Here is a 13725-nt window from a genome sequence, read left to right on the forward strand (position 1 = left end):
GGCCATAAAACGTTGGCCTGCCCTGATAGGCCCCGGGGATCCCCGGTTCTGCGCTCACCCCTGAGGCGGCCCTGGGTGTGCCTCATGGCCACCACCCCCTGCCACGAGTGCACACGGACGTCTTCTTACTCACTCCCTTGGGAGCAGGGAGTCTGCCCACGCCCCGACAGGGTGCGCACACGGGGGCCCTGATCAATACATCACCTCGCACCGTTGATCTGTTCCTGTGATTCGAACGTACAATTCCTCAAATGCATAGCAACAAAAAAATACAAGTGTTTCAAACACGAATAATAAACACGTGTGATGTGGAATCCATTTGTCAAGACAGCTACATCCTGTCCGCTGGCCCTGAACTCCCACGACCCGAAAAAAGTGCTTCCCGTAGCCTTTACGTGCACAGTTGTTACGAAAGATTTTTTAACTTTGTGAAAAACATAATTAGTTGCATGTTTCATATTCATAAAACATATGTGAACAACACCCCATTTCTTTTTTTCTCTGAAAATGCCAACCTGCATAGAGTCCCATGCGCTCCTCAACGTCTGTCTTAAACCTTACTTAACCCCAACTCAAGTCTAGAATGAGAAGCCAGATCCCCACACTCGGCCACCACTTGGTTTCCCGCAGCGTTCGCGGGCCTGAAAGGCCACACAACCGTATTTAGAAAACTGCCGCTTTAAGAGCAAACAGGGAAAGACAGTCACGGTTGTTTTCAAGTACCTCTTACAGAGCGGCGCTCAGAAAGTGTGGGAGCAAAACCAATGATCTAGCGATAACCTACTTCTAAATTAAATCGTATATTTTAATGTATAAATTACATTCAGTTTGTGGGAAAGATTTGTGTTCTTCCATCTATGGCAACCTTGGGTTTCTTGGTTGACACAGGCCACCTTTGGAATGCTCTTTGTTTATTGGAGAAAAACCTCACTCTTGAGTATCGTCCCATGACAACTGTCCCGTTTCAACTGACAAGTAAGTATCAGGAAGACACCAAAATATGGATCCCTGCTATGTGAAGCAGTTTAGAATCCCAGGCAGAGAGATAACCTTCATGTTTTTCACTAATAAGCAATAAAGATTTTAAATAAGATGAAATAAAAATGATACTTTTGGAGCTCACAAAGGAGAGCAGATGAACAGGATTTCTGGGAGTTTAGAGCTCCCCAGGGAAGGTGTTGGAGACGTGGCAGCTTCCAGACCTGTAGGAGGTGCCCTGGTGGAGACAGGTGGCAGGGAAGAGGGGTCTGGTAGGGCCTGACGGGTCGTGGGGTTCATAATGGATGGGACCCTGCAAGAACTCGGAAGGCAAGAGCTGATCGTACCGCCCAGCGACAGGGCAAAGCAAGGGGGTAAAGAAGCCAACAGCTCCCAGCAGCCAAGGCTGGAGCCATCTGAACAACAAAATCAATAAAGTCATATCGGTTTATAACCAAAAGTGTAAAAAAAAAAAAAAAAAAAAAAGCCCAACCATGAGTTCCTACAGGTATAATCACGGACTAAAAAATTGGAAAGAATAGAAGCACCTGTGGGGAAGGACTCCAAATGACTCATGTAGATGGTGCACCCTCCCAGAGGTGGGGCGGACTCCCCGCGCCCCATGTGGCCTGCACGCTTCCTCCCGAAGAGCCCAGCTTGGGAAAGACGGGCACAGAGGAACCTGACAAACTCTACTTCAAGCCGGGAAATCAAGGCTAAGAGAAGCCACGGTAAGTCGTGTTGGTAGAGGGACCCCCGGAATAATGTGATGGGAAGGGCACACCCCTGCGCCCTTCCCCCCAAAGACGCCCCACTCCCGCAGAACCGTGAGACAAGCATTTTTCAGTCGGGGCAGTTCTACAAAATACCTCAAAGCCGTCGTGGTCATGAAAAACGAGGAAAATCTGAGCAACCATCAGAGCCTCGCAGAGCCCCAGGAGACATGAGACGTCATGCGGTGTCCTGGGTGGGATCCTGAGGCTGAAAAGGGACATCGGGGGAAAACTTAGGAGATGTGACTAAATACCAACTTTAGTTACTGGTACTTGTTCATTAGCTTTGTGAGATGTGCTCCCGTAAGGTTTGAGCAGCGAGAGGGACTGGGCACGGAGTAAACGGGACCTGTCTGTGCCGCCTCGGCAATTATTCCGCAAATCTGAATCTGCTTGAAATGAACAGTTCCTTCTTGAGAAAAACAAAGACGTTGCTACCAAAAAGTGAACACAGAATCAGCACCATGTGGGGAGTACGAAGCAGTCTATATTATGTATAATGCAACTCCCAGAGGAAGAGAACAGGGAGAATGGAATGGGGAGAAAAAGATAAAAAACGTACTAATAGAGGAAACGTTCTGGCTGGAAATTTTCCAAACTCGGTGAGAGAAAAAAGGCCACCCACAAATTCGGGAAGCGTAAAAAGTGCCAAATAGGATCAATTCAAACGGAACCACAACTAGACATATCATGGTCAGACCGGCGAAGATAAAGAAAAAAATCTGAAAAGCAGCAGATGAAAAATACCCATCGTGAGCAGCAGAACAACCGCAGGAAAGAGTGCTGAGCTCTCATCCAAAACAAAGCCCGAGACAGCAAGACAACAGGCAGAAGGGGCTGGAAATAGGTCCGGAAAAATTAGAATTCCTTATTCAACTAGAAAGAAAGGAAGAGAGAGAGAAAGAAAGAGAGAAAGAGAGAGAAATAAAGAAAGAGAGAAAGAAAGAAAGAAAGAAAGAAAGAAAGAAAGAAAGAAAGAAAGAAAGAAAAAGAAACAAAGAAAGAAAGACAGAAAAAAGAAAAAAAAAGTGGAATAAAGACATTTTCCAGGGGTGCCTGGGTGGCGCAGTCGGTTAAGCGTCCGACTTCAGCCAGGTCACGATCTCGCGGTCCGGGAGTTCAAGCCCCGCGTCGGGCTCTGGGCTGATGGCTCGGAGCCTGGAGCCTGCTTCGGATTCTGTGTCTCCCTCTCTCTCTGCCCCTCCCCCGTTCATGCTCTGTCTCTCTCTGTCCCAAAAATAAATAAACGTTGAAAAAAAAATTAAAAAAAAAAAAAAGACATTTTCCAATAAATAAAGGTGGAGAGAATGTGCAGCCAGAAAGCCCACAGGACAAGACACACAGACGAAAGCCCTGAGTCTGGCAGTAAAGGACAGCAGGTGACACAGGTCAGCAGGTATGAAGAAAAGGCACCGAAATATTAACATGTGGTGAAAAAATGTTTCTCATCTTACTTGCAAGGCCAGTAACTATCTGTAAATTGGTAACAATGAACAGCAGGTTTATGACCTGTTGAAATAAAATACATGACAACATTAATGAAGGATCAGGGGGAAATTAAAGCGTAGAGTTGTTAGACTCTCACGCTTTATGTGAAGTGTTATGAGATCAATTCATTGTAGAGCATGGTAAGTGATGGGTGCATATGATAATCCTTACCTCAACGGCTAAGATTAAAAAGAGATTTGTCATAAAATCAAGAAAAGATATGAAATGAGATATTCTCAAAATACTTGAATAATCCAAAGGAAGGCAAGACAGAAGGAACACAAAGAAATGGGATTAAGTGAGAGAAACCAGCAAGATGGCACGCTTAGAATCAGCCACGTCCATAATCACATCGAATGCAAAAGGCTTATACATGCAAATTAAAAAGCTGAAATTGTCAGAATGGATTAAAGAAAACAAACAGGATCTTATATCTGTGTACTACTAACAAGGCAACTGATTTAAACGCCAAGGCAAAGAGGATAAAGGGATAAGTTTGAAGACCAGCATGTGCGCTGAGTGCGAGCGCCTGGCGGGGTATCAGCAGGATCGAGCTGACTTCTAGGGACACGTGGCCTCAGAGGTATAGAGGGCTCTCCCTCAACAATGAAAGGGTTAACTCATCAAATGACGCAGTAATCCTAAAACATATTTTCCTAATAACTGACCTCCAAAATACAAAAAGCAAAAGTAAACAAAGTTTTGGGGAAAAATAGGTAAGTCCACAAATGAAAAACATGACAAACAAATCGAGGATACAAAAGATTAACCAATACAATTGACAGACTTAACCTCACTGACATTTTTCAGGTGTATGTACCACATTCATAGTGCACATTCTGTATGATAATAGACACTTTGGTGGGCTTGAAATTTAAAAACGGATCAAACTGATTTACGGCGATGAAAGTCCAAATGGAGGTTGCCTCTAAAGATTGGGTGGTGGGGATTGATGGATGGGGAAGCAGGAAGAATCATTCTGAGATGATGGAAATATTCTATACTGGGATGGGTTATGGGTTATGCGGGTATATATATTTATCAAACCTCACTAAATGTGCACTTCAATCCTGCATTTAACTGTATGTAAATTATAATATGTATTCTATAATATAATGTGATATATGATATAAAATACCATAACATAAACAATTGGTTAAGATTTTCTAAAGCTTCACATTCAGGGTTTGACTCTGCTGAACCTCTCTTGAATCTGAGTCTGTCTCTGTGTTTTCCCGGCAGTATCATTTCTGGGAGGTCAGGAGCCTTGTCCTAGTGGGGGACGGTGCCCGCCGTGCCTGACTCACTACCCCCTCATCCTGCCCCCTGCAACCATGCCCTTCCTAGGATTAAAAAGATCGTCAACACTTCTCCCTTTCAAAAAAGTTAAAAAACTAGAGGAAACCAATAAAATGCAGGAATTTTTAAAAACCAGAATGCCTTCAACAATAACCAAAGAGATGTGTGCCTTCTAGAACTGGGGGAAGGGCAAGGACACAGCCACGGAAGCTCTCCGTCACCGAGAGAATGAAAGCCCTCAAGCCCCCGCTGTCCCCTGAGGACTGGGACACGTGTCATCCCAGGGGCCCATGAGTCTGGGACAAAGCAAAGGTCTCACCTGGGACCTACTAATATCCTGAAATAAAATGAGCGGTTGGTTGATGGCGAGAAGAGAGGTGGGCGTCTGGTGGGCAGCTCAGAGCTCTGGGGCCCCAAGCCTGCTGGGTCCAGCACGGGAGGGAGTCTTTAGCTCTACAGTAAGACGGCCCTAACGTGTTCCCTCACTGCCTTTGTCTCCCGGGAGTCACTGACCACAACAGATGGCACAGGGGGACATTTCTGTCGACACTTGTCGAACAGAGCATTTAGTAGAAAACTGTTCCACCTTGCCCCCTTCGCTAAGCGATGGGCTTCCCTCCGCTGTATGCACCTGCGGGGTCACGAAGGCTGGTCTCCCCGGAGCATCCTTCGCCCTGGCCGCAGGAACACGCAGCTGAAGACTTTCTCCAGGGAGGCGGTGTTCGGCCAAAGCCACACAGACCACAGACCACGCAGAAGCCCAGTGCAGGAGCTGGGGCCATGCGGGGACAGTCGCGGGATGTGACGGGGTGGCGCCATCAGGCCCGGACCGCTGTGCCCACCGAGTCGCCTGCAGGTCTCAGAGAGGATGTCTGTGGACGGTCCAGGGCAGAGAACTGGCGCTGGGCTCACCGGCACATGTATTGGCCATTTTGCCGTGATCACTGGAGCCCGGAACCACGTAAGCACAGCTGAGTCGATGGCCTTTGTCCGAGGCACGGGAACGCCTATTAACAAACACAACCGGTGGCAGGTCACAAGTTCGCATGGTACAGAAGGGTGGGGACACAGGTGACCGACACCTAGAACTCATCATATTCCTCACGATCGCTTCCAAGACAAGAAAGTGGGGAAATGCCTTGGGCCCTCCTCTGTGACATACGAAAGTACGAACTTACCTTTAGAAACAGAAATCTGACTCCGGCAGAATGTGCCGGCCTCCGTGGGCTTGCGAACCAGACAGGAGTTCAAACCGCTGGATCTTGGAGCCGGAGGCAGCCCTGCAGACCATCTTCCCCCAAAGCGCACGGCAGGGGGGTGTGCTGAGCCCAGGGTCACTGGGGCTGTGCGACTCACTCAGACTGACGGGGGAGGAGGGGGGCGGAGTCAGGGGGACCCTGCCCTCCCAGCGCAGACAGGGTCCCGGTCCTCACTTCATCAACCGGTGGGCTTTCCTCCTGCTCCCTGGGGGCAGCCGTAGGGTGTCCCGTCCCCACCCAGCGCCTGCAGGACTGCACCCCTCCAGGCCCTCCTCTGCAGCCCTCGCCCAGGCCCCTCCTACTGGGGGCGGGGTCTGCTGACTGTCCGCCCCTCACAGAGCACGTTCGCCTCCCCCCCCCCCCATTCTGCATGTCCCCGGCTCCCCTCCTAACTAGCCCTCAGCCCCCCACCTCCGCATCCTGGCGTGTGGCAGGCTGACCACCCTGCTGGTCTCTGCCTCGGCCACGTCTCCACACCAGGAGCTGGACCCCCTCTGCACGGGTCGCCCACGTGCCTACCAGGCCTCCTGCCTTAACGGTACCTGCATCTGAAACGCAAACGGAACAGATTCGTGGGTTTCCTCTAAGCTCAGTGAGGGCCTGGGACACATGTGTCTGAGTCCTCACCTCCGGTAGCAGTGAAGGTGACCTTACCTGGAAACAGGGACTTAACAGAGGTGATTAGGCTAAGGATCTCCAGATGAGACAATCCTGGACTGTCTGGGTGGCCCCAAATCCAATGACAAGTGTCGTTATTAGAGGCAGGAGAGGAGAGACTCAGACACAGAGGAGCCGCCCCATGAAGACGGAGGCAGAGACTGGGGAGACGCAGTCACCAGCCAAGGGACTCCTGGGGCCACAGGAGCTGGAAGAGGCAGGGAGGACCCTCCTGCTGGATCCACTCGGCCTCCAGAACATGAGAGAATCCATTGGCATCGTTTTGAGCCTTCGTAGGGCAGCCCCGGGACACCCCCACGTCACAGGGCTCGGTGGGCCCACAGACGCGGAGCACGTACAACAGTGTCTCTGTTACATTTGAGCTCAGGCGTGTCCCCACGGCCCCACGTTACAGCCCTGTCCGCCCCTCCCTCCCTGTCTTCAGGTACCTGTGTCCGCGTCTGTTTCCCTCTGAAGTGGCAGCCGCTGGGGGACGGGAACCCGTCAGGCCCAGCAGGCCAACGCGGGAGCAAGTGCACAGGTTTCCCCGAACACCTCAGTGAGGCCACTTCCCAGATTTATGGGCATCTCTTCCCTGAACGCACTCGCACACCTGTTGGCCCAAGACAGCTGGTGTAAGAAACGTGGAGTGACACGTCCCCCAGCCTGGAGGCCCAGCTCCCGGCCAGAGGCCCCGGGGGTCGGGGCGTCTGCCAGGTCACGTGTCACCACGGGGACTAGAGAGGACGGCCCCCGTCACGCGGTGGCCGGTGCGGAGAATCGGGCAGACAGCCCATCCTTCGAAGCCGTCGCCGAAGGGCACGCCTCCCAGGCCGGTTCCCTCCCTGTGCGCTGGGACAGAAAGGCAGTGGGTCCGGATTGGATTTCTCAGAAAAGACTGCTGGTTCTATTACCGTGACAATTCGGAAATACTGCCAACATCCATTTTCAGAGAATAATACTGTAAGTTTAAATCCCTCAAAATACAGCGTTTTATTGTTCTTCACGCGGACTATAAATTTCCTTTCGCAGCCTTTTAACACAATTTACTAGTGATCTAGCCCAGTTTGGGCGTGCGGGTTTGAGGCTGGCCAGTGAGTCACCGTAATGATCATTTTATCCGCCTCGTGTCTGGGATTTACTGAGACAATCAGGACAGCAATTGCCTTTTCATAATCTGATCAATGAAAACCCACTGGGAGAGACAGTGTTTTAAAAAGTAATTGTTTAAATGAACTTGATATTTTTATTGCAAAAATACATCACAACACGCTTAAAGGTTGGATTTTAGCTCAGTAACCACAAACATTATTCAAATGATTCATGGGGAAGTTAATGACAAACACTGTCGTCTTTTACATAATCTAATAAAGGGCTTATTAATGTAAGGGAAGATACCGGCCGGGCGTTCACACAGAGTAATGTGTTGGTTTTACTGTAATGAAATAAGCTGAATTCTGCCAAACTTTCTTTTTCTCCAAATCCGACGCCAGGGGGGTTTTCCACCTCTGCCCCCAGCCTCCCCGCGGTTCTCTTACAACCTATAACCCGGGTCACACATGCGGTCTACCGCGTAGACGCAGGCCCCGCGTCTGGGGAGCGGCTCCCGGTCTCGCCTCACCTGGGCGGGCAGGTGGCCCTTCACCCTCTCACCTTTAGAAGTGGCATCACTCCCGGGGAGATTCAGCCAGGGTCCTGGGGCTTATTCAGCAGGAACTCCCAGGGCCACAGTCGGGGACAATGAGGGGCAGGGGAGGCCCGAGAATCCCCCTTTCCCTGGGCGCCCCGGTCTGGGGCCCGATGAGTTGAGGGATGGGGCCCCGGTTCTGCTGCTCAGCGGTGACGCCTCTCAGAGGTGGGGACGGGCCAGTTCTCTCCGCTAAACGTGGAGCCTGGAGACCCCCCCACCCCCCCCACCGGCCCGCCACCAGGTTGCTAGGAACAAGATGCCCCCTCGCGGGCTCCCAGGAGCCCAGGGCGGGTGCCCTCTGCTCCTCTCTGCACACACCTGCCGGGGCCACTCCCCCTCGGCCCCTCAGGCCTGTTTGGCAACACCCTAAACATCCTTGGCACAGGCTGTGCCCCGTAAGTATTTCGGAAAGGATAACAAGGCACGGCCTCGGGCAGCTGTCCATGGAGGGAGTCCAGGCGGCCTCAGCTACGCAGAGCTTTGGTTCCCCGCCGAGGACGGTGTCCATCCAGGGACAGTGGGCAGGCTCAAGGCCTCTTCACCCCACCCCCCCTTCTCCACGTGAGAAACGGGGCAGGGGGGTGGCGGGGGGGGCAGGGCTTCTGCAGATCTCCTGGCAATCCGCATAGTTGCAGGGCACAGGGTTTCAGAGAGGAGAGCACCGGAGCCGGCCGCCTGGGCCCCACCCAGGCTCCGCCACTCACTGTCTGACCCTCCACGGGGTACGTCGCCTCTCTGTGCCTCAGTTTCCCCATCTGATAGTGGAGGCAATGATAGCGCCACCTACTTCACGGGGTTGTCCTGGAAACAAGCAAGTCTCCGCCCATCACACATTTAGGACAGCTTCCAACACATGCTGAGCGCCAATAAACGTTAGGCGTCGGCTTCAGCAGATAGTTTCCTTCAGCCTAGCTCCAGACCTACATCTTCCCCCCGCGTGCCAAACGCCCACCCACCTCGGGGCCTTTGCACATGCTCGCCTTTCCATCTGGAGCACATCCTGCCAGGCACCAGCATGACCACCCCCCATTGTGTTCACATCTCTGCTAAAATGTCCCTTAATCAGTTAAGTTGTCTTAACCAGTCTGTGAAAACTGCCCTGTCATTATCCCCAGAGCCCCCATTCCAAGACCTTGGCTTCTAGCTAGTTAATTTACACAATACGTATCATTGACACAATAAGCATCCCTCGTTTAAAATAAAACAAAAACATGCTTCTAAATCATTTCTTGGGGTGCCTGGTGGCTCAGTCGGTACGCGTTCGACTTCGGCTCAGGTCACGATCTCGCGGTTCATGGGTTCGAGCCCCGCATCGGGCTCTGTGCTGACAGCTCGGAGCCTGGAGCCTGCTTTGGATCCTGTGTCTCCCTCTCTCTCTGCCCCTCCCCGGCTCGAGCTCTGTCTCTCTCAAAAACAAATAAGCATCAAAACAAAGCTTAAAAAAAACTTTTATAAAGACAACAATGCTTCTCTGTTCCCTCTTCTCCTTAGCCGTTAGGATAGTTCTCCAGAGCCAAATATTTAACTTGCCCCGTCCCCTAATGGGGACAATTACGTAGTTAGGCTTAATCGGAGGTTTCTTCTCTGTGTGAGGAGTGGTCGGTTCCACTCAAGCTGGTGGAAGGACGGTGGGAGTCTGCCTACTGCAATGCACCTGCTCCTGGTGGGGGTCTGGCTGAGGGCAGGCACCTGTTCTCGTTCTCCAAGTCAGATTGTCTCATTCACGTGCAAGTGGCTGTTGAGCACGTCAGAAATATCACACGCTGTATCCAAGCGCTGGAATCTGACACCATAAAGTCAGCCTGTTTTCCTTTTGATATTTATTTTAATTTAGACCATTCTCACCTCTTCCTCACCTAGAGACTGCCAAGGTATTTGCAAAGGGAAAAAGGCCCCGAGGGCCTCTAAGGATCTGGAGACACACACACACACACACACACACACACACACACACACACACACCATGATCCCGGCAGACCCAGAGGCTGCAAGAATTAGCTACTCCACTGAGCTCTCCATGGGGAAATGTCTACTGCCCCACCTGGGCGCTGAAAAATTTTGCAAGATGTAGAAATTTGCATAGGAAATTTGAATTCTTTTTTAATTTGCTTAGAGCAAAGTAATGCTTTCTAAGTGCACCTTACTTCTTCGACGGGCTTGCTCACATCTCTCCTCGGAGGTCTGGACAGTGTGTCCGCCCACAGCGGCTGCTGCTCCCTTCAGAAGACAGAGGACTGCAGCCTGGGCGGCTCGGTCAGCCTCCTGCAGGACTGTCGGCCTGCCTGCACTTGCTTTCAGGTCTCACTCCTCACAAAGGAAAGGTCTAATTATTCGTCTACACAGAGGGAACACCAACCATCTACCAGGCAGAGGGCAGCCCAGGGGGACGAGAGACGGGCATTCACGGGAGCACGGAGTCGGGAAGCTGGGGGTCCTCCCTGCTGGCGAGGGTCTGCTCAGCAGCCCAGGACCCAGGGAGACATAGCAGCCGGGGGCACGCAGCAGGTGCCTGGAATGCCCAAGTTTGCTGATGTCTGTCCCTGCACACGATAAACGTACATCTAACTTTTAGGCAGGTAGATTATCGGATAGAGTTCCAATTTAATGGGAAGTTACTCCAGGACTCAAGGAGATTGTAAACTGTGGGTTAAACACTCCTCGTTGGAGAGGAAAGGAAATGCAGGTGCCGTCTTTAGCCCACAGGGCACAGCACCTGTCACGGTTGCTGTCACTGCCATGGTCTTACTGGGCTCTCCGTGGGGGACGCCCGAGCCCGGCGCCAAGCAGAGCCAGCCCCCATCAGCTGCCGGCCTCGACTGACAAGGAGCGATTCAAGGGCCGACCAGTGAATTCGAGCTTAAAAGCTACGCCTTCCGGGCGAGGGTGCTGTTCTCCGGTGGCCACCCCACAACTGTTCCTCTTGGACCGAGTAGGTCTCCCCACCCCCAGGGGTGTGTGTTGGGGTCTCTGATCCCACGTCGTTCCAGCCGCTCGTCTGAGGTCGGCCTTGTTATCCGCATTTCGGGAAAAAGGAGTCTGGACCAGAGGGCCAGACAAGGTGGGCTTTCCTGCGGGGCTCTCCTGGAAACTTCTCTCCAAACGCTCCCTCGTGTGCCCCTGGCCGGGGCCCGGGGCCTGGGGTCCCCACCGAGTGGCCGCTAAGGTGCAAGGACCGGCTCATCCCCTCAGAAGGATGCCAGGAGCCCAAAGGACAGTTTGATTGGTTTTCAGCAAAGCGGACTGGGATTTGGGGAGGTCTTTTCTCTACTGACCCGGGAGCTCAGGCGTCCCCCGTTCTCTTCCTGGGTCACCGTCATTCTGCCTCAAGACTGAGTGAGAAACCACCACATTTTGTCAAGGGGAAAGTTTTTTCTCCTACCAGGGCGGGGGCGGGGGGGGGGTGTTGCTGCAAACACAGTGTGTTCACACCGGAGAGCACAGCGGGACTTGCTTCTCCAGGAAGCCAGCTGAGGGGCCGTCCCGGGCGTGGGAAGAGGGTCCTTCAGGGGCACAAAGCCTAAAAACAGAGGCAGCCCTCACTTCCGGGAAGTGGGACTCACACAACACTGGCCCATGTCGTTGAAGGCTCCGTTGCCACTGTAATGAATTGGTTGGTGTTTGGGCAAAGCGATGATGGTAAAAACATTAAAAATGCCATTCGTGACATTCACATAGTCAGCAAAGATCTGAATGTCCACACTGAGATCTGTCCAGAGACGTACTTCGCGTCTGCAGAAATCAAATCCAGCTTTCCTCCCGGCGGGGACTGTGTTGTTTCCGTAAGGACAGACATCCTGGGACGACAGACAGCTTCCCGATCTCCTTGGAAGCCTCCACTGATCCACTCAAACCTGAACTTATCCTCAACCAGATGTTTAAAAGATGCAAAGCAACTCATAAGGTGATTAAATCGGATGAGTGGTGTTTGCCAGGAGGTAGAAATCTCCCACACGCTGCAGCCGGGGAACCCAGGAATGAGCCACGATGCGTCAGCTGAAGGTAAGCAGGTGAGTGCTGGCTTTTCTCAGCAATTCCAAGGGTAGAATATCCTTGCTTTCTGTAATTGCTCTGTGACAGTTCTTAGCGATTATACTCACCCACCCCTGAAACAGCATCCAATCCAAGTGCAGCCGAAGCCTTCTGCTGGGCGACGAGGGAGACCACGTCTGTGGCACCGTCGTCAAGGAGCCGGTGGTCCGGGAGGGACGGTTAACACACAAGACACCCTCCAGACTGAAGAACCGCAGTGAGATCCCCAGAACTGGGCTCTGACCCTGGGAAACCAGGGGACTCTGCCGTGTGCTATGTAACTCAGACGACAAAGGCAGAGCAGTCCTGTTCGTGTCTGTAACAAGACTTTATCTCACCAAGCGCATAGGTCAGGGACGGGGACCCCCAGATCGGATGACTTCACTCTAGGCAACGCCTCCCATCTCACGTTCAGGGGCAGCAAAAGCAGAGGGCAAAATTACCTAAAATTTTTCCACATTCACACTTGACTTTTCCTTCCATGTGAAGGAGAATGTGTTAGTTAATGTGGCCAGCAGGCGCCAGGAGGCACGGTCAGAACAGTTCCAGAAGATCGTGAGAGATCACCGGGCTTTCCAAGACGTCTGCTTGTTAAATGGCGCATCGACCTTGCCGTTGTCTGCGGCAAGCTGGGGGAAGTCGGGGCCGGGGACCGGAGCCCGTGAAATGATGCCGAAAGCCAAGGAATATTGCAAATGAGACGCTTGCGGAGCACGGGAGGAGAAGCCTCTCCAGCACGCTCTCAGTACGCAAACTCCCCAGAATCGGCCCTGCGCACAAAGGCAGGGACCCTGCCTGACCCTCAGCCTCAGCCCACCCTTTCTCGGCCGGCGAATCTTCTCCATGAGCCGCCAAGGACAGGAAAGCTGGAGAGGCCTTGACATTGGCTGTGAGTGGGAGTGAGGCCTCGAGGCTGGGGCCAGTGGGTAGTTGAGACTCCATGCCGGGCTGCATACACCTGTGATGAGGCAGACGGGGAAGCCTTGCCTCGTTCCTCGCCCCTTCTTTTGTGAGAGGCTGTCTGGGTGTTGCAGAGAAAGACCACATCTTGTCCTATTTCCCAGCTATGTCCATCAATGAGTGTTCACATGTGGCTTTCCGGGCAATTCCAGGAGAGGACCTGAGTCCCGGGGGCCCCGGCACGGCCACTGGTTGATTGCACTACTGGTTGGGGCCTTGGCCCTGGTTCGTTGATGAACCCGCTCATCTGTCATCACAGGTGGAGGACAGACAGGCAGACAGAAAGACAAAGGCCCTCTGCAGCCGTGGCCCCTCCCCAGGAGCCCCTGAGCCCACTAGAGCCCAGCTGAGCGGCTGTCAGGTTCCGTTGACTTGCTTCCATCAATCCCGTGCGTCTCAGAAAGAGCTGAACACCAGCCAGGAAAGCTGCCTCCTGGCAGCTCGGTTTTTAGTGCCTGTCGTGTGAGGGATTCCCAGCTGGGAATAAAAGTAGAAAACCTGCGGACGTGCAGACATCGAATTCAAAACGCAAACAGCGAACCATGCACTTGGAGCTAAAAAGCCACAGAAAGTGGGGCCCCGGAGCCGACAC

The sequence above is a fragment of the Puma concolor genome, chromosome D2 (assembly GCF_028749965.1).
Source record: "Puma concolor isolate L17-30 chromosome D2, mPumCon1.1.hap2, whole genome shotgun sequence".
NCBI classification, from domain to species: Eukaryota; Metazoa; Chordata; class Mammalia; order Carnivora; family Felidae; genus Puma; species Puma concolor.